The sequence below is a fragment of the Heterocephalus glaber genome, unplaced genomic scaffold, assembly GCF_053883595.1.
Source record: "Heterocephalus glaber isolate CG9 unplaced genomic scaffold, H.glaber_assembly_v1.0 deba00001673, whole genome shotgun sequence".
NCBI classification, from domain to species: Eukaryota; Metazoa; Chordata; class Mammalia; order Rodentia; family Bathyergidae; genus Heterocephalus; species Heterocephalus glaber.
Window position 1 is genome coordinate 1,465,829 of NW_028258410.1, and position 19,787 is coordinate 1,485,615.

The 19,787-nt window shown below is 35.2% G+C and overlaps 2 pseudogenes; both read right to left on the reverse strand.

The window, feature by feature from the left end:
- Positions 1-1,772: 1,772 nt before the first annotated feature.
- On the reverse strand, positions 1,773-2,697 carry LOC106008680 (olfactory receptor 4C12-like; annotated as a pseudogene).
- Positions 2,698-11,412: 8,715 nt separating this feature from the next.
- On the reverse strand, positions 11,413-13,785 carry LOC147822069 (olfactory receptor 4A15-like; annotated as a pseudogene).
- Between the last annotated feature and the right edge of the window lie 6,002 nt (positions 13,786-19,787).

The window sequence follows — 19,787 nt, forward strand, 5'->3', positions numbered from 1 at the left end:
TTCGCTCCCTTAGGGATTAGGTTAATTCTTAAGTATTTCACTTTTTTGATGCTATTGTGAAAAGTATTGTTTCCCTAATTTCTCTCAGTGCATTTGTTATTGGTAAACAGGAAGGCTATTGATTACTGAGTATTGACTCTGTATCCAACTACATTAAGAAATGTTGGGTTTTTTCCATTTTCTTTTTTCTTTTCTTTTGTTTTTTTTGAGTTGTAAAGAAAGGTAATTTTTGCTCATATTTCAGGAGATCCATGCTTGGTGGCTGCCTCTGGCAATGTTTTCTTTCAGGTGATGTCCTGATAAGCAGGGTTTCACATTCCAAGAAGTGATGAGTGTGTTTGAGTGTGTGTGTGTGTGTGTGTGTGTACAGCAATTTTTAAAGAGGATTTCAAATTCATACAACTAGGTATACTAGTAATAGCAACATTTATTATTGTGATTCATATTATTTTCATTTTATTTTTAATACTTTCCTTAATTGTGAACATTTTTACATATGTGTTTTTAAAAATTGCATTTCTCATTAAAGATTTTTAATCTAATAAATTCCCATTTCTTATGACATATAACCCAAAATACTTTATAAAGCAAACTATGATCAAATATTAGGCCCAAACAATTTTATATAATAAAAATATCAGAGGATATGGAATAAGAATAGTACTTTTGTTCAAGTTGTATGTACATGTCCTATGATTTAGTCATTTAACTTTTCTTACTTCTCTGTTTTTTCTGTACAATAAGACAGTGTTGTAAGGTGGTTGAGATCTTGTGGGAAAAGTAATATTTCACATAGGTTTAAATTAAGTTTTAAAATCAATTGACTGCTTCTATTTAATGGATCAAAAAACTCAATATAATTTTAAAGTCAGATGTATTGCATGTGTGCTGAGATCATTAGAAGCATCTTTGTTCTATAATATACCCAATGCTTACATGCTAGGAGGTAGTGCAGATTTCTGAGTACAAACTGCTTGTAAATAACAACATGTTGTGTGAGTCTGAAATCTGAAAAGAAAATTTTTCAATTTTCTGGAAAACAAGAAACATTCAAATGTTAGTGCTATCTTTCTATAAAATAAAAAATATGGTGAGTGAAGTTTGCCTCTAGAATGCAAATCTGACACTGGCTCTGTCTCTGTCATTGGGCTGGTTATTTAACATTTTTGAACTTTAGTTTTCCTTCATCTATGCCACAGGAATGACCATGACGTGTATCTTGATAAAATATTTTAAGAGTCAAATAAGAGGTCAAAGAAAAGATATCAAGTATGATAATTTTCATTTTCCCATAGTTCCATGGTCAACCATGGTCCACAAATGCTGAATAAAAAATTCCAGAAACAATTCATAGATTATAAATTGTATGCTACTTTTAGTAGTGTGAAGAAATCTCACACCATGTCCTTTTTGTCTAGCTTGTGACATGAATTATCCCTTTGTCCAGCATAACAACATTGTCCAAATTATCAAGTCAATGATCATGATATCACAATACTTATAATTAAGCAAATAGTAATGGCTTGGTAATGGCTTTATGGTGCAATATTTTATTACAATATATTGTAATGACAGTTTTGTTATTATTGTTAATATCATCAGTTTACAAATTGAACTTTATCCTAGATATTTATATAGAGGAAAAGTATAGTAGATACACATGGGTTAGTGATATCCAGTTTCAGTAACAGCTGTCCATTGAAGGATCTGGGAATTTAGGACCCAAAGATGTGAAAGATCATGAAACAAATAAATAAAATTTTCTTACGAGATTATTTACTATCTAAAATTGTGTTCCTGTTCAATAACAATCTAATAGCATTTTTTAACTCTGCATTCCTTATTGTGTAGATAATAGGATTTAATAGGGGAGTGACAAGAGTATAGAATACAGTTACTGCTTTATCCATGTGAAAGGTGGCTATTGGTCGCAGATACATAAAATTACAGGGCACAAGGAACAAGATGATGACTGTGATGTGGGAGCCACAGGTGGAGAGGGCCTTTTTCCTCCCCATGGAGCTGTAAGTCCTCAAAGAGTGCAGGAGGTGCACATAGGACAGCACCAACATGACAAAGGTGATCATAGACATTCCCCCACCATTGATAGCAAGCAAGAGCCCGAGAAGGAAATGGTCAGTGCAGGCCAGTTGTATCAGGGGGATGATGTCACACATGAAATGGTCTATCCTGTTTGGGCCACAGAAAGGGAGCCAGAAAGTGACTAGAATCTGCCCGAAGGAGTGGAGAAAGCCCACTTCCCAGCACATCCCCACCAGGATGCAGCACTTGCTGTGGCTCACCAGGGTCATGTAGTGCAGAGGTCTAAAGATGGCCACATAATGGTCATAGGCCATGACTAGGAGGAGAACAATCTCTGAACCTACCAAGAAATGTTCCAGAAAAAGCTGCATCATGCAAACATTCAATGAGTCAGGTTTTGTGTCTGAAAGCAGATCCAGTAGCATTTTAGGGATTATGGAAGAAGAATAGCACACATCTATAAGAGATAAGAATACCAGGAAAAAATACATTGGGGAATCCAAAGTATGGTTACAGATTATAGTGATGACAATGAGTAGGTTTTCTGTGACAGTGACAATGTAGATGATGAGTAACATGAGAAAGAATTTTCTGCATCTCAGAATTCTGTGTCAGCCCCATTAGAATGAATTCAGTCACATTCATTCTGTTTTCTTCTATTCCAGTGCTAACGCTGAGTTCAGAGGTAGTTGGTTAACCTGCAACAATAAAGTCCTTCATAACAAATGAATGTATTGTGAAGTTAAATCCAACCAAGTTCCTTGGATGGAGTGTAAACCTTATGCAAATGCTGGTGTAATAGCTGTGGCTCCTATACATGAAATTGTCTCAATGTATGACAATGTTTTGTTCAAATGATACGACTGAAATCCTAGGAGTAGTTTTTCCCTGTTTACATCCCATATCAAGCAAATTAAAATAACCCACATGTCAACTGCCTACTTCATACCTACTTTGTGTCCATCAGTGAGCCCATCTCCCTTTCACTCTCACAGCAACTTCCCAAGCCATGATCTTGTTTAGAGAAAATATTCAAGAATTCTAGAGATTAGCTACATTTTATTGAATTATTACTTTTGCTGTTTACTTCAATGTAATGTTAGGATGTAAGCCTACTAAGTAACATTAGACAATTTACTTATCCTAAGTTTTATTTATTCCACCTGTGAAATGAGGGTATGAATAGTCTTTGTCTCAATATGGATACGATCTGTATTGAAGTTTTTACAAGAGCAAGCCATCATTATGAACTCTACAGGGAGATGACATGAGACCATGATTATTAAAGTCACTATGTTCTGTCTACAAGGCAAAACAAATGAATTATTTAAAAGAATACCACTATCCTCCACCATTTATCTGCATAGTTTTTAGCCAGCCAGTATCATTTTTTTCTTCTTTACCAAGGTGCTGTACTTAACACACACATTCTATACATTCCTACATACATCACACATGAGACTTAGTGGTTAATTTTGAGATTAGGCACAGAGAGACAGTATTTGTCACACATTATTACATTTCTAAAATATATATCAAATATAATTTTCTAAAATAAACATATTTACTTACAAGCGTTGTTGTTCATGACACAATTCTCTGTAAATACACTGTTTTCTACTCAACTGCTCAGTGACCTCCATTCATCACACACACACACACACACACACACACACACACACACACAGCAATGACCCTTATGTGTGCACCTCTTTCCAACCCCTTGTAAGACATGTAGCTTATTTATGCTGGAGATATAGGGAATACAGTACTCTAGCTGCCTACTCTGGGAACTTCCACCCAAGTTTCCTTCCTGTCACTTCAAAATGCAAATGACTGTTTCAGATGGGAAAACTGAGACACCGAGAGGGTAAACCATGTACTCTAGGACTTGAAGTGAGTGAACCTGAAGGCATAATTCAAGTCCCTCTGGCCTTGGGTTTCATCTTGACTCATCTCCACAGTCCCTTGTCCTTTGCACATAAAACTTACCCAAACAGTGTGATCCTCAACCTTGCCCTTCAACAAAAGCTTTAAAGACTATCTCTCATCCTGCCTTACGGAGGCATAAAAGACTGACTCAAAAAGCACTTGGGAATCTAAAGGATGTCATCTTCTGAGGATTGTCTGAGAATTTCTCATCTTCTCTCTCATAGGTATTTAGAATTATCAACTTGCTTATTTTGCTGAGTCAGTTAGTAAACATTACTATCATCACTCAAACACTATCTTTAATCTGCTCTAAATTTAATATTAAAAGAAAATACATGTTGATTATCCATTATTGTAAACTACTTCCATAATAACTACAAAATAACTCTATGGTGTAAGTGCATGATTTCAAATTCACAGATAGAAAAGCTAAGGGAGAGAATGTTTTATTTCATTTATCGAGGATAATATAACTAGTAAGTCATAGAACTGTAATTTAAAACATCCGTTTTCCTAGGTAGGCAGAATCAATATCATTAAAATGGCAATTTACCAAAAATGATCCATAGATTTAATGCAATCCCTATTAAAACAACAACAACATTAGGATCAAAAACAGTTCTAAAATTTATATGGAACCAGAAAAGAGCTGTAAGAGCCAAAACAATTCTGAGCAAAAAAAGAAAACTAGAAGACATCATAATTTCCAATTTCAACTTAAACTATGAAACTATATAACAAAAACAGCATGGTACTCACACAAAAATCGACCTGTAAACCAATGAAATGGGACAGAAGACATAAAAAACAACCTCATGCAATGTTAGCCATCTGATTTTTAAACTTTTTTTATTACTACATGTTTGCAGTGCATGCAGCTTACAGTCACTTGGGGAGTGGGTCCTTGAACACACCGCAGATTGCTTCTTTTTTTAATCCCCTATCCCTTCTCTCACCCTCCATCTCTCCTGCTTTCCCATCCTGATGTTCATTCTTGTTGCTATTACTCATCTTAAGCTCATGTTATTGCATATAATGTGTGCATTCATTGAGGTTATTTGATTTTTTTCATAAAGGGGACAAAAATATACACTGGAGAAAAGATAACTTCTGTAACAAATGGTGCTGGGAAAACTGGTTATCCATGTGCATACATTAGATCTGTATCTCACACCCTCTACTGAAATCAAATCAAAATGGGTCAAAGCCTTAAATATAATCACAGAAACTTTGAGATAGCTTCAAGATAACATAGGGAAGACACTTGAAGCCATAAGCACAGGCAAGGACTTCTTGAACAAAACTTCAACAGAAAGAAAAAAAATTGAAGGAAAGAAGGAAAAAACAGAAACAAAGCTTATGTATGTAGGGAGGGGTGGAGAAGTAGAAGGGGGGCCAGGGGAATGGGAAAAAAATAAGAACCAAGATATATCATGTACAGGTACAAATTCCCAATGATGAATGTGATCCTAAGATATACCTAAAATGCACCAATAAACTCAATAAATATTAAAAAAATAAGTCACACACTGGAGGTTAATCATCACATGTTTTCATTTTAAGCAGAGTAATTACCCTAGGTTTTATATTGTATTTTAACTGGACTTTTCTAGGAACTCAAGTAAATGGATGCCAGGCTGTGATTTATAAATAAATAATAGAATAGAATATTAGACATTGAGAATTGAGTGGGTTTGGAGATCTTAATTCATTCTTTTCATACTGCATACAAAGAAACCAAGACTCAAGAACATTCAAGACTCAAGAACATTTCTTCTTCTATGACCAGGAAGTTACATATAATACTGGAAAATTGCTTTTGCTCTTGGCAGTTCCAGAAACATACGATAAGTACTTTGTACTACATAAGAAAAGTGACTATACTTCACTTACTTCTCAATACCCCCAGAGAAAGTCATATAACACTAAGAACTCTGAAGAATTTTAAAAATCCACTGTTCTTCACATCGCTAACAAAAACAGAAGCAACAAATGACAGCTTTTATCTCACCTCTGTTCCAGACTTAAAATAGATTTTATTGTCAATAAATCCTAGTTTAACCCCATCTTAAAGAAATCTGAGAGAATTTATTATATCTTTAAAATTAAGAAGGCAAACTAGGATATCAAAACAGATAATAAGCACCATTTCCCTATGACTAAAATGGAAGGGGATTTTCTTATCTTCATGAGGATATTTATATTTTTTAAAGAAAATGTCATAGGCTGGCTTGATTGTTCACACATGGACTCCCATCATTCTGGTAGGCTGACCCAGGAGGATTACAAGTTTGAGCCCAGCCTGGGGAACTTAGCAAAATTCTGACTCAAAAACAATTAAAATGGGGTTGTAGGGCTAGGGATATAGTTTAGTGCCAAGGCCCTGGGTTCAATCCACAGTACCACAAAACAGTTATGCATAATGGTTCACTTAAAAACATATCAATTTGAATCAAGAATGACAGGTAAGCCATTTCTCAGTATTTCACTTTATACCAAAGATCTTTGACTAAGTGATAGGAAAAGAAAAAGAAGTAAAATAAGGTTTTGCAATGATATCATAAAATTTATGCTATTTTCTACTGATTTTTTATCTACCATGTATTGATACAATATCAAGTAATAAATCAGCCCAAACTCAGTGGCTTACAATTTAATCTTCCTAGCTGCAGTTGGGTACAATATGCTTAAGCCAGGGAGGACTCAAAGTAAAATGAAGAAAATGATGTTGAAACTCAAGGAAAAAAAAAAACCTTACTGATGGGAAGCAGAAAATAAACTTGATGAACATAATTATCTAAGGAGGTTCCTAGGCAAAGGTATTTCCCAGCTAACTGCTTCTAGCATTCGGAAAGAAACTAAGACATGGTAGAGAAAGAGGTACACAACAGTAAGGAACCAGGACTTATTTGACTTTAAAAATAAAACTGCTTCTTAACTGTAGCCTCTCCAGGTAACTCTGGTAAACAAAGAAATACATTCATTCCTGAAGGAATAAAGTCCAGAGCACTGTAGGAAAAGTGTGTTCAGAGATGAGAAGAAAGCTGAGACTGTGGAGCACCTTGCTGACATCATAGAAGTCTCTAAGGAGGTCCTTCCTAAAGACTCTTAACAGACACAGCCTTTCCAGGTTGTCAGGGGTGACGGCCCATTCTCAGTCTAAATAATAAATCTTCTTAGAAGGTTGGCTCTTGGACAGGTGTCATTTCGCAGCACTTATGCGAGGCTTTTATGGGAAAAAAGCATAACTCAAAGATATTCATGGAAATCACTTTTATCTCATTGGATAATCTCCAATAATGTTTGTAGGACTCTCACAAAAAAATTACAAAAATTATGGCAGTGTAGACAAAAATGAAATGTAAAAAGGACATTGCACCTCCACACTTCTATGATAAGAAGCAGGCTGAAAAACTACTGACCTATAAGCACTGTTGTTGTCACTTATGGAAAATAAAGGAGATCTCAAAAGACAGACTTGAAAGCCTGAGAGAAGAAATAAGAGTCCTGGAAAACCACTTGAAGAAGGTAGTCTGAGCAACAGTGAAGGAATGAAATGACCCGTCCCTGAATGTGTCCAAAACTCCCACCTCCCAGGCACTGCTGCATGCATGCTGGCTTTTCTTCCTTCTGAACCTGAGTATCTCCAGGAGTCTTACCCTGTCTGTCCCACCACCATGGACCGAGGATGCAAGAAATTAGGAGGTCAGTAACTTGTCTCTGTGGTTCACGAGTCTTCTAAGCAAGAGGAACAAAGCTCAAGGTGACCTCATTCACAGCTGGACCTGAATGAGATGATGACATTCTAAACCTGGAATCCAAGCCGTAAATATATGAAATCTGAAAAGTAGCCTGCAGAGAAGGAGCAACATAAAGGTATTACACTTATGCGAGGATGTGTACTACTGTGATCAGGGGGCCAAGTGTGACAGACTTATTACCACAATAGTATTTCCTGTTATGTATGGTCTTCTGGGAACACTGTCATTTCCTAGTCAAGAGGCTGAGTCTTTCCACTTCAACTGTGGAGGATTTTCTCACCGTCTTGACTAATGGGGTGAGGAAGAAATGATGCTGTGTGCCTTCTGAAGTCAGGGCACAAGCTGACTCACTGTCTTGGGACATACACTGTTAGAGCTCTGAGTGACTATATGAAAGTTTCCATCCCACTGAGGGAGTGTGCTTGAGAGAGGCTATGAAGACACTAACAGAAATAGGGCACCCTATTCATGATTTGAAGGGCACCACTATGCTAGGACCATGTTCACAACGCAGTGGGCATTTGAGCAAAGACAGTTTCAGGTGACTTCAGTCCCACCTTGTCCCTGACAGATCATCATTATTCAGGTGACTTCAGTCCCACCTTGTCCCTGACAGATCATCATTAGACATCCTGAGATAGAGAAACCCACATGGTCTGCTCAGAAACTCCTCACCCGTTGAAGTCATCTGTTGTAATTAATAACAAGGTGTTGTAGGCAGCTAACCAGTGATTGATTACATAGCAGTAGAATCTGAAATTTAAGAGCAATTTACACAGTGTAGTATTGGCTCATGAATAAAAACCTTTCACAGAATAGAAAACTAGGAACTAGAGTAATTGGTATACAGATGCTTATATATGAAAGGGGTGGTTTCAGGGAAGTGGGGGTTTGAATGGTTAATAAAATAATTGTTCAGGACAAATTTAGCTAAGAATATGATAAGAAAGTAATGTATATTTCCTTTTTTTTGCACTTTATTAAATTCTTTCATTGGTACATTGTAAGTATACAACACAATTACATTTCTCATTGGGAATTGTACCTTTACATAATGCATCTAGGTTCTTATTTTTTCCCATTCCTAGCCCTCCCTTCACCCCCTCTACCCTTCCCTATTTATAGAGACTTTATTTCCATTTTTGCCATTTCTCATCTTTTTTCCTTTCCCTTCTTTCCTTTACCCTACCCCTCCCATTACCCTTACCCCTTTGGACCTTTTCTTCCTATTTTACATTATCGATTATTCATTCTAATCATTGGTACATTTTAGGTATACAATATAATGACATTCATCATTGGAAATTTGCACCTTTACATAGTCTCTCTTGGTTCTTATTTTTCACTTTTTCCCAGCCCTCCCTTCAACCCCTTCATTCCTCCCTATTTACAAAGATTTTGTTCATATTTTTCCATTTTCTCATATTAATCCCACTCCCTTCTATCCTTTCCCCTAGGCCTCCCACTTCCTTCCCCTTTGCCCCTTTTATTCCTATTTCACATTGCTTATTATACATTTAGTCCTTATTTACACTTTCAGTTTCTCACACCAGAGAAACTATTCAGTATTTACACGTGTGTCCTATTTATTTCATTTAAGAGCATCACCTCAATGTACATCCACTTAGCTATAAATGTCTCTAATTTCTCATTTTTTATGGTTGAGTAGTACTCCATTTTATTTAAAAAAACACATTTTCTTTATCCAATCTCCATTTGGTGGGCATTTGGGCTGTTTCCAAGTTTTAGCTATTACAAACTGTGCTGCTATGAAGATGGGCGCACATATATCACTGTGGTATGATTCAATGTATATTTCTATCTCACATCATATCTGAAAATTCAAACTCTATGTAGGTTAATTTGGAAAGCAAACTTTAAAATTTTAGAGAGTTGCCTTTATTTAAAACTCAAATCAGGGAAGGACTTTGAGAAGTAACTGCGGAGATCTTATTTTCCCTGTGGATCCAGTTTCCTTCCTCTCCACATCATAAATGTGGATGGATCCTCACATGGGCTCACATGAGTATCCAGGTGCCAGATTTGCCACTTCCAATCATTATGAAGCTTCTAATTCTCTGCATTGGATAGCTAGAATACTTTTTATTTTCTCTACCAAAGAATAAATGAAATTTTATGGCTGGCATTTATTCAATATATGTTGAATAGATGCATTAATATTGCTAAGTGCCATAAATAAGTCTATTATGAGTTAAGATAAGGATGAGAAAAGAAATGCTAGTTTTTTTAGTTAAGTGTACAGTATACGTTGTTGGTTGACTTTTCAACAAGACAGTAGGTGATTTCAGAACTTTTGTGTGTGTGTGTGTGTGTGTGTGTGTGTGTATGTGTGTGCTATCAGGGATCGAACTCAGGATCTTGCACTTGCAAGGCAGGCAAGGGGCCACTGAGCTAAATTCCCACCCAATTTTAGAGCTTTTTAAAAAATGATGTTTATAATACAATATTAGATCTCTGAATATAACTGACAGCAAGGTAAACAGAGAAGACACCTCTGATTTATTACTTGTCAGTAAGATTGTACAGTTGGCAGAGAACCAGAAAAGTTATTTGTGTAAAATAAAGCAATCTGTGCACCCATGGAGTTTAATTCAAGGTGGCGAGGTTTGGCAGCTCCACCATGACATCAGGGACTAAAATTATATATTTCAACTATTGGAGGGGCCAGTCCATCTAGATATACAGAAAGGCATTGGATAATAATATTTTTGTTTAAAAGTTGGTTAGACTATACAAAATCAAGGACATACTTCCTGGACATCAACTCTACACTTTAACTCCACCACATAATAAAGTTAACAAACTTCATTTCTCATGAGCTTACCCTCAGCTAGGGACATGTGCTATGGAACTTTAAATCAATTTAACCAGGAAATATGTTATTTCTGTTAGATTAAGTGTTTTAATGATCTGGATTATTGTTTAAACTGAGTCTCTTAGAGGAAAGAGAACAAGTTCTAGTGAGCCACACTTGCATGAGTAGGGAGGTACCATGACCCACAAACAAGAATAGATCTTCAAAACTATCATGAACAATGATAAGTTGGTAAGGAGATGAGTATGAATTAGCTTCCTTGAGTCTTACAATAATGTATATATAGATCAAAACACCTTATTTTACCCTATAAATGTGTAGCTATTATTTATTAGTTAAAAATAAAGGCAAGTTTTTAAAAAGAGGAAAGAAAAAAGAATTTGAAATTACAACAAAAATTGCTGTCCACCAAAGAATCGTAAATGGTATGATTATAGCAGGGCATGGTGGTGTATGCCTGTAATCCCAGCACCCAGGAGACTGAGGCAGGAGGATTGAAGTGAGTTTGAGGCCATTATAGGTTACATAGTGAGTTCTAAGCCAGCCTAGACTACATAGTGAAAACCTGTCTCAAAAAAAGCATATATATATATATATATATATATATATATATATGCATATATGTATATATAATTAAACATGCAGTTCTCTTGGTCTCTTAAGGGTATCCTCTATTTTACTTAGAAAAATAATGATTTTTATAGCTGTTTCAGAATAGGCTAAACAACCAAAAAAGAATATAAAATGTAATCACAGGTAAAACTATAATCACTGATGGTGAAAGTACCCCTTGTTTTTGTGAAATAATGAATGTCAGGTTCTGCTCGAGGGATTTGGGCCTCACCCAACAAAAGTCACTTTGGTATTCCAAAGTTTTCTCATGGCATTTTTCATTTCCGCATTTCTCAAGACATAGATGAGAGGGTTGAGCATAGGAGTAATGAAAGATAGCCTATTTAATAAATAGTGTTGGAAAAACTGGATTTCAACCTGCCAAAGATTGAAACTAGACCCATACCTATCACCATGCACTAAACTAAGATCAAAGTGGATTAAAGATATAAATATTAAGACAGAAACCCTAAACTTGCTGGAAGATAAGCTAGGTAGAACTCTTGAAGACATTAACATAGGAAAAGACTTCATGAACAAAACCTCAGCAGCACTAGAACTAGCAGAAAGAATCAACAACTGGGATCTCATCTTATTAAAAAGCTTCTGCACTTCAAAAGAAACCACCAACAGAGCTAACAGACATCCTACAATATGGGAAAAAAAATTTAGCAGCTGAACCTCAGACAAAGGACTACTATCTAGAATATATAAAGAATTGAAAAAAATTAGACCCCCCAAATTCAAAGACCCAATTCAAAAATGGGCATCCAAAATGAACAGGCATTTCTCAGACAAAGAAGTAAAAACAGCAAATAAATATGTGAAAAAATGTTCAACATCACTCACTAGTCATTCGGGAGATGCAGATGAAAATAACACTGAGATTCCACCTCACTCCAGAAAGAATGGCTGCTAGCAGGAAATCAACAAATAACAAATGCTGGCAGGGTTGGGGGGAGAAAGGAACCCTTCTTCATTGTTGGTGGGAGTGCAGACTGGTGCAACCACTGTGGAAGTCAGTATGGAGATATCTCAAATAACTAGGACAAAAGGTCCCAGTTGACCCAGCTATTCCCCTGGTCGGTATCATCCCAAAAGAATTAAAAGAATCATACCACAGTGATATATGTGCACCCATGTTTATAGTGGCACAGTTTGTAATAGCTAAAGCTTGGAAGCAGCACAAGTGCCCATTGACTGGAAACTGGATAAAGAAAATGTGTTTTTTTTTAATAAAATGGAGTACTACTCAGCCATAAAGAATGAAAAACTAGAGTAATTTATAGCTAAATGGATGCATATCGAGGCCATACTCATAAGTGAAATAAATAGGATACACATGTGTAGATACCGAATAGTTTCTCTAGTGTGAGAAACTGATAGTGTAAACAAGGGTTAAAATGATTAAAATGAATAATTGATAATTTGAAATAGAAAAAAGATCCAAAGACGAAGGAGTGAAGGGAGCGGAAGGGGAAAGGAAAAACTATGAAAAAAGAAAAAAAAATGATAATGAAATCTATGTAAATAGGGAAGGGCAGAGGGGGTGAAGGGCGCACAAGTAATGGGGAGAAAAAATAAGAACCAAGATATTTCATGTACAGGTACATACACCCAATGATAAATGTAAAAGAATTGTATACCTAAAATGTACCAATAAAAGAACTGAAAAAAATAAAAAAGAAAGAAAGTTAAAACCACAGCCATGGATTTATTAATAGGAAATGTTGAACTGGGTCTTGCATACAAGAAGATGCTGGGTACAAAGAATAAAATGACCACAGTGATGTGGAAGGCACAGGTGTAGAAGGTTTTGCATTTCCCTTCCAAACCATGGCCCTTGCAGGAGTGTAAAATGATCCCATAGGAAACAAGAAGAATCAAGAAGATGACAGAGCAAATGGCGCCTCCATTGATAATCAAGGACAGCCCAAGCAGGTAGATGTCAGTGCATGCACATATCAGCAAGGGGTACATGTTACACACAAAGTTGTCAATGACATTGGGGCCACAGAAAGGGAGCTGACAAATAAAGAGAAATTGAACTAAGGAGTGAGGCCTCCAGCCCAGCCCATCAACAGCATGAGGACACACACCTGCCAATTCATGATGGCCAGATAATGAAGAGGCTTACAGATGGCCATGTATTGGCCATAGGCCATCACCACCAGAAGAATGTCTTCAGCACCAGCAAATAAGTGATAGATAAAAACTTGAGTCATACAAGACTGGAAGAAATGGTCTTCCTGTCATAGAGTAAATCAGCAATCATTTTAGGACTGACAGTAGTAGAATAGACTATGTCTATAAATGAGAGGTAAGCCAGGAAAATGTACATAGGGGAACCCAAGGAGTGGCTGGCGGCGATTGTTACCATGATGAGCAGGTTGCCCAGTATTGTCACAATGTAGATGAGTAAGAATGTGACAAAGAGAATTTTTTGCCCCTCAGGATTCTGGGTGAGACCCAAGAGGATAAACTCAGTTACATTGTTCCTATTTTCCATGGGTTCTTCTGAAGGTGTTGAGCTCGCCTCAGAGCCTGCAAACACAGGAGATAGTAGCGAATTCAAGGTGATGCCAAGGTTTGTGACAAAAATAGGGTTCTCTCCTCAACAGTGTTTCCTCCCCATGGCCTCACACCAAGGCACTCACTAGAAAATGAGTCATTGGAGTCTCCTTCCACTATTGCCCTGCTCATTTTCACAGATTTCTTTCTTCCATTTGCATGATAGGACTTCAGGATTCTAACCAGCAGACATACATGAGTCTCATGAAAAACATGAATCCTACAGACCTGGAAGGAAATGACCTTTTTCTCATAAAGTTTATAATCATCTCAGGAGCAACGGCAGTAGAATAGACAGTTTGTTTTAGCAACAAATCAGCCAGAAAAATGTAGACGGGGAAGCCTACCAGCTAACAAATGTCAAGAATACTACTTTTTCCAGAATATCTTTCATGAAGGCTGCATTTTCTTTTTGCATTTTATTACTTTTTTTTTTCTTTAAGACCTTTGATCCTCTGAGGTCTGTCATGCAAACAATTCATAGGTAATGACTTCGCTCATATATTTATGCAAAATGATAAATATTACATGCAGGTGTACTGTGTGATCAAAATACAGTGAATGCCTAAGCATAAAACTATTATTACCCTAAGACACATTGTCATTAATCCTGCTGAAAATACTCCCCTCACTTCCACACACTTTCCCTTAGCTCTTGACACCTAAGGAAGCCCTTCTGGAGGCCTCTTTGTGAGTCCTTAGTTTGCCGTCCTGGCTGCCCCGATGTCCTGAATCATTTCAACATCCCCCCCCTCATTTACCTTTCCTACTTATTTTGACTTGAGAAAAAGCCAGAAATGGCTGATGCCAAGTCTAATGAATAATAAAAAGAAAGGTACACCAGTGTTTCTATTTGACAGAAATTACTCTAAACATTTGATTTAAGATATCAAGGTAGCATGAAATGATTCACTAAAGAGGACTTCCAGAACTACCTCAGAAAGTGACAAGAACAATGGGATGAGTTCCAAAGGAGTGGAAAGATTTTGAAGGAAGTTAATGATAATGTTTTTATAATGTAATAATTTTTATTTATTAAAATAAACATTCACCATATTTTCTGATTACATCTATGAAATTATTGGCCTGTATTAGCATATTTACTTTTACATATCTGATCTCTTGTTATGAGCTTCTAGAAACTAGGAATGGCTCATTCATAGTAATTAATAGACACATTGTAAGTGCTTATTAAATATGTATTAATTTTACTTATTAAGCAGAATTTTAAAGCTCATTAAAGCAACTGAGTAATGATAAATACATTAAATTATCCCCAGAGATAAAAATCCAATAAAAGCACATAAACTGAATTGACATTAATTGTAACCTAGGTTTTGAAGCGAAAACAAATAAATAACACAAGGATGGACAAAACACAGACATCTTCTCCACTTTCCAAATGTGTGTAACCAGGAATCAGTTTAAAATGTCAAAAAAAAAAAAAAGATATTTTTTAGGTAGAATCATGATACAAACAACTCTATATGAACAGTTCACAAATAATAGGTGATATTTAGCTCAGTTGAGATAAGAACATCATGTCCTAACTTTATTTCTTTATTTCTTCTTTTAGCAAAACATTTATTGGTACATTTTAGGTATACATAATGATAACATTCATCATAGGAATTTTTTTACTAGTACATGATGTATCTTCCTTCTTATTATAAAAAATTGTTATGGCCTCTTCAGATGTGTTCTTTTGTATTCTTAACAGTGAAAATTTTATTCAAAATGACACAATAACATTTTTGCTAGTAGATCCCTTTTATATTAATCAGAATAATTCAGTTTGCTCTAAAGCATCTATGAACAATTTTGTTCATATTATCAGCTCTTAGCTATCTCAGTTCAGGCTGAATATGAGACATTCATTCTCATTTGAGTCAAATAAATCATGTACTGGGCCTTTCAGATGTGATCCAGGGTCAACTTCAACTGTAATGTGTGTAACTTCATATTGTCAAGATTATGTTAAATATGTTCCATGTCATGCTCACTTTTCTTGATGGCCACTTGTCCACAAGTCAAGAGATTATTCTAACTTTTGTATTTCTAAGGAAGCAAAACTACACCCAAACATCTCAACTGAGAATGTGGTATGTAAGATATAAAATACTCAGAAATATTTTCAATCTACAAAGCTGGAAATTACAGCTTTGAAATTTTGAGTTATAATCCAGAAAATTTTGAAACATGATAGCAGACTATGCCTATGCATGTTTCTGTTTAACTTTTATAGTAAAAAGCTGTTTTCTATGGAAACATTACCTTCTTTGAAAGATGAGCAATAAACATAGAAATGATGCAGCAAAAATTTGAGATTTTAATAAAAAACAAATCAGCTCATCAGATTTCTTTAAAACAAGATAAATATTAAATATAGTACAGATATTTGGTAGTCAGTTTCCTCATTGTAAAATAAAATGGCTGCCTGTGAAACCTGTTGGACATGCCAGGGAAAGAACTGCAAAATATGAAGGAACCAGCACTTGTTTGACTGGAAAATAGAATGGCTTCACCTCATTTGTAGTCTCTCCAGAGAACTACATTAAAACTAAGAAACACATTGGTCCTGGGAGGATGAAGTCTAGAACGCCATACAGAAAACATCTAAAATGACAGAAGAATGGGATTTTGAGAAGAATACAGAAAAGAAGAATTGGAGAGGGTGGTCTTTGGCAGTCTTTGACAGTTTTTATTTGCTTGTAATTTCCAAAATTTACATTGCTATCATTCCTGTACTTTTTACAATAGTGCCAATGTAGAAATAACCCAATGTCCACCAACTACTGAATGGATAAACATATTATGAAATAGTCATACAATGGGATATTGTTCAGCCTTACAAAGGAATGAAATTCTGATATATAGTACAACATGGCTAAACCTTGGAGACATCCTAAGTTATTAAATAAGCCAGAGATAAAGGGACAGATATTTTATGATCACACTTTTATGCCATATTTAAAACAGCCACGTTAATAGCCAAAGTATAATAGAGGTTAACAGATGCTGGGAAGGGGAAGGAATGGAGAGTTATTATTTAAGGGGTACAGAATTTCAATGTGAGATGATGTATTACATATACCTTAACACAATTAAAAAACAGTAATAAAACCTCTGTACAGAATCAGAGTATTTTAACATAGCATGTGTAAGGTGAAAATTTATAAAAATAATTATCAGAGCCTCTCAATTACATAAAACTTGTACTATATACTATAAAAATTTCAGAATAATATGCATCATATTATATTATTATTTTTGTACCATATGTTTTCTCTATTTTTGTATGTAGTTAAACAACTCCAAAATACAATTTGAGGAAAATTATTCCTACTACCTTCTAGCAATTTCTTGCAAAGTAGATAAAATGCATGGGCTGTCTTATCCTTGGTTCTGTCACAAAACTTTTCAGACTAACTATAAATCTGCTTCTTGGGCCGGGGATTTAGCCCAGTGGTTCTTTCGCCTGCCTCGCAAGTGAAAGGACCCAAGTTCGATCCCCAGTACCAAAAAAAAAAAGAAAGAAAGAAAGATACATGATTCATTCCAAATAATTCTGACTTGCCCTATTGGAAGTGAAGAGTTTTCGTAAATATATTGCCTGGGTTTTGTATTTCTTCTTTGGTCCCTTGTTCCAAATCCAAGCACTTTCTCTATGGTTCTTCAAGGTGATGACTTAGTTTGATGAAGATAATTTAGAATGGCCACCTTATTAGTCCAGATATGACTGCAAAGGAAGGATGATAGCCCACTCAGCCACTGAAGCTATAAATGCTTTGTCACACAAAAGTACATGTCCCTTAGTCTGCAAGAGGTATTGTATATCCATCTTCCCTTACTGTTAAAATATTTTACAAATTAAATTGTATTTATCCAGAATTGGCTTCAAATAGTTGATATGTGGGCTGTATCATCAATGTTGAAAGCTATGATTGAGAATATGTATCCAGAATCAAATGTAAAGCTTTGCTGTTATGCTTGCTGACCAAATCAACTGAATAAACATATTTGTAATAAGTAATCCACAATACTGGATAATCTACAAAATGGACTTTGTTTGGATATTTCTAAAGGATTCACTACTGCATTAACCCAGTTTATAACTAGAATGGTAATTAATGGCTTTTATTTTACATCTAGACAGAAATATTAGTATCCAAAGTGAATTAATCTCCCAAGTAAGAGGAGATATGGTTGGGTATTTAATCAGCAATAAACAAAAAGTATTTCACTGAGATGTTCGAGATGTTGTTCCCAAGACTGTGTGTTCCAAGTTAAATTCACTGAGGAATTGTGCCCAAGAGAACATACCTTTCTACATGATCTTTCCAATGTCGTCTGCATTTTTCAGACGCTTCCCCTGGACACTTCACACTAATTAAGTAGAAAAGATCAGCAATCTGACCAAGGGAAAGTCACATACTAAAAACAAAGGCAAAAAAAGGTTGAACAAATAAGAATAGTTTGTTTCCAGTTAATCACATGTATTTGAAACTCCTAAATACAAGAAAGCACGTGCATAAAAGTAAAGGTTTTTGTAGGGCAAACATATTTAGAGAATGGTAGGTCATTGCAAATCAACTTAGTGAAAGTTTCAGTCCAACTCAGAAGAGATAATGTCCAAATAATAAACCCAATTCAGAACAAAGTAATCTTTCTTGAAAAGAAATGCAGAAACAAATTAGGACCTTTAACTTTTAAAATATTATTATAAGCAATATATACAGAATAATAATACAAATGAAATCCAGAAATATTCAGATGTATAGCAATAGAAGCACCTTAAACCTAATCCTTCAACACAGTCTCCAAACACCATACAATGTGACACAAGTATAAAAAATCAGATAGAATTAATGCATGCCAAATATCGAAGACATTAGGGCCGGGGATTTAGCTCAGTGGTTTTGACTCCTGCTATGCAAGCACAAGGATCCGAGTTTGATCCCTGGTACCAAAAATATCAAAAACATTAACAGTCAAATTCAGGTTATGAGGAAACAGAGAATGGAAAAATATAAATATACTCTGATTTTCAATTTTCCATTTAAAAAATTTTACCTATATTAAGAAAATCAAAATAAAAAAGAGTGATTACGAACTAAAAGTTATATAAGACACCCAAATGCTTAACTCTCTATCTATCCATATAGAAAACATGCTTCAGAATTTCAAAGTAAACAGAAGGCAAAAATTTGTGTAACTCCATGCAAAGCTATAGTAAAAAAAACAAAGAAAGAAGAGAAACTGTTACAATGAAATTCATAAATGCTTCCAATAAAATTTAAAATCAAAGAAGATTTTATCAAAAAATTATAAATTGATTTTCCACAGAAACTGTTTGTCATTTATATCAACCTGTGTAAACTTATTATGACAATGCCATACTGATAATAAAAAGAAACTGGGTATCAGTCACCTAAGGAATATATCTATAAAGAGTGCCCAATAAAGACAGACCATTGGTCCTGATACAATGTTATCAGTAATTATTATAAAATGCTATATAAAATAAATAACTAGATTATCCTATCAGTTCTTCAACTCATAAAAATGCTAATCATTGCTGTTCTAAATCTTTTATCACCACAGTTCTGATTTTTCTCTGAAGTGTTTGTAATCAGATTAATGGAAGAATTGTTAACAGGAAAACCGGTTCTTTCTTTTACTATCTTTGGTAACAATTGGTATAACAAGAAATTTTTCCTTGGCTAAAAATTGTTATATAAACTGAATTTGCTTCTGGTTGGCTTGATTTTATATTTTCCTTTTAAAACTTTGGAACTGTCGTACCTTGAAATTTTGCAAAGTACAACTGATGACAAAGAGATATAATGCAATGTTTTGAGAAGTAGACTTTCAACTACAAAATACATAAAATTAAGTTAAATGATGAATTTGAGGAAAACTTAGCCTAACAGCTTCTTCTTCTAAATATCTTTGCTGCTCAAATGTGGATAAGAGTGTTATAACACCGACTCTACCATCAATCACTTCCCCTTCAACTTGGGACCAGTTAA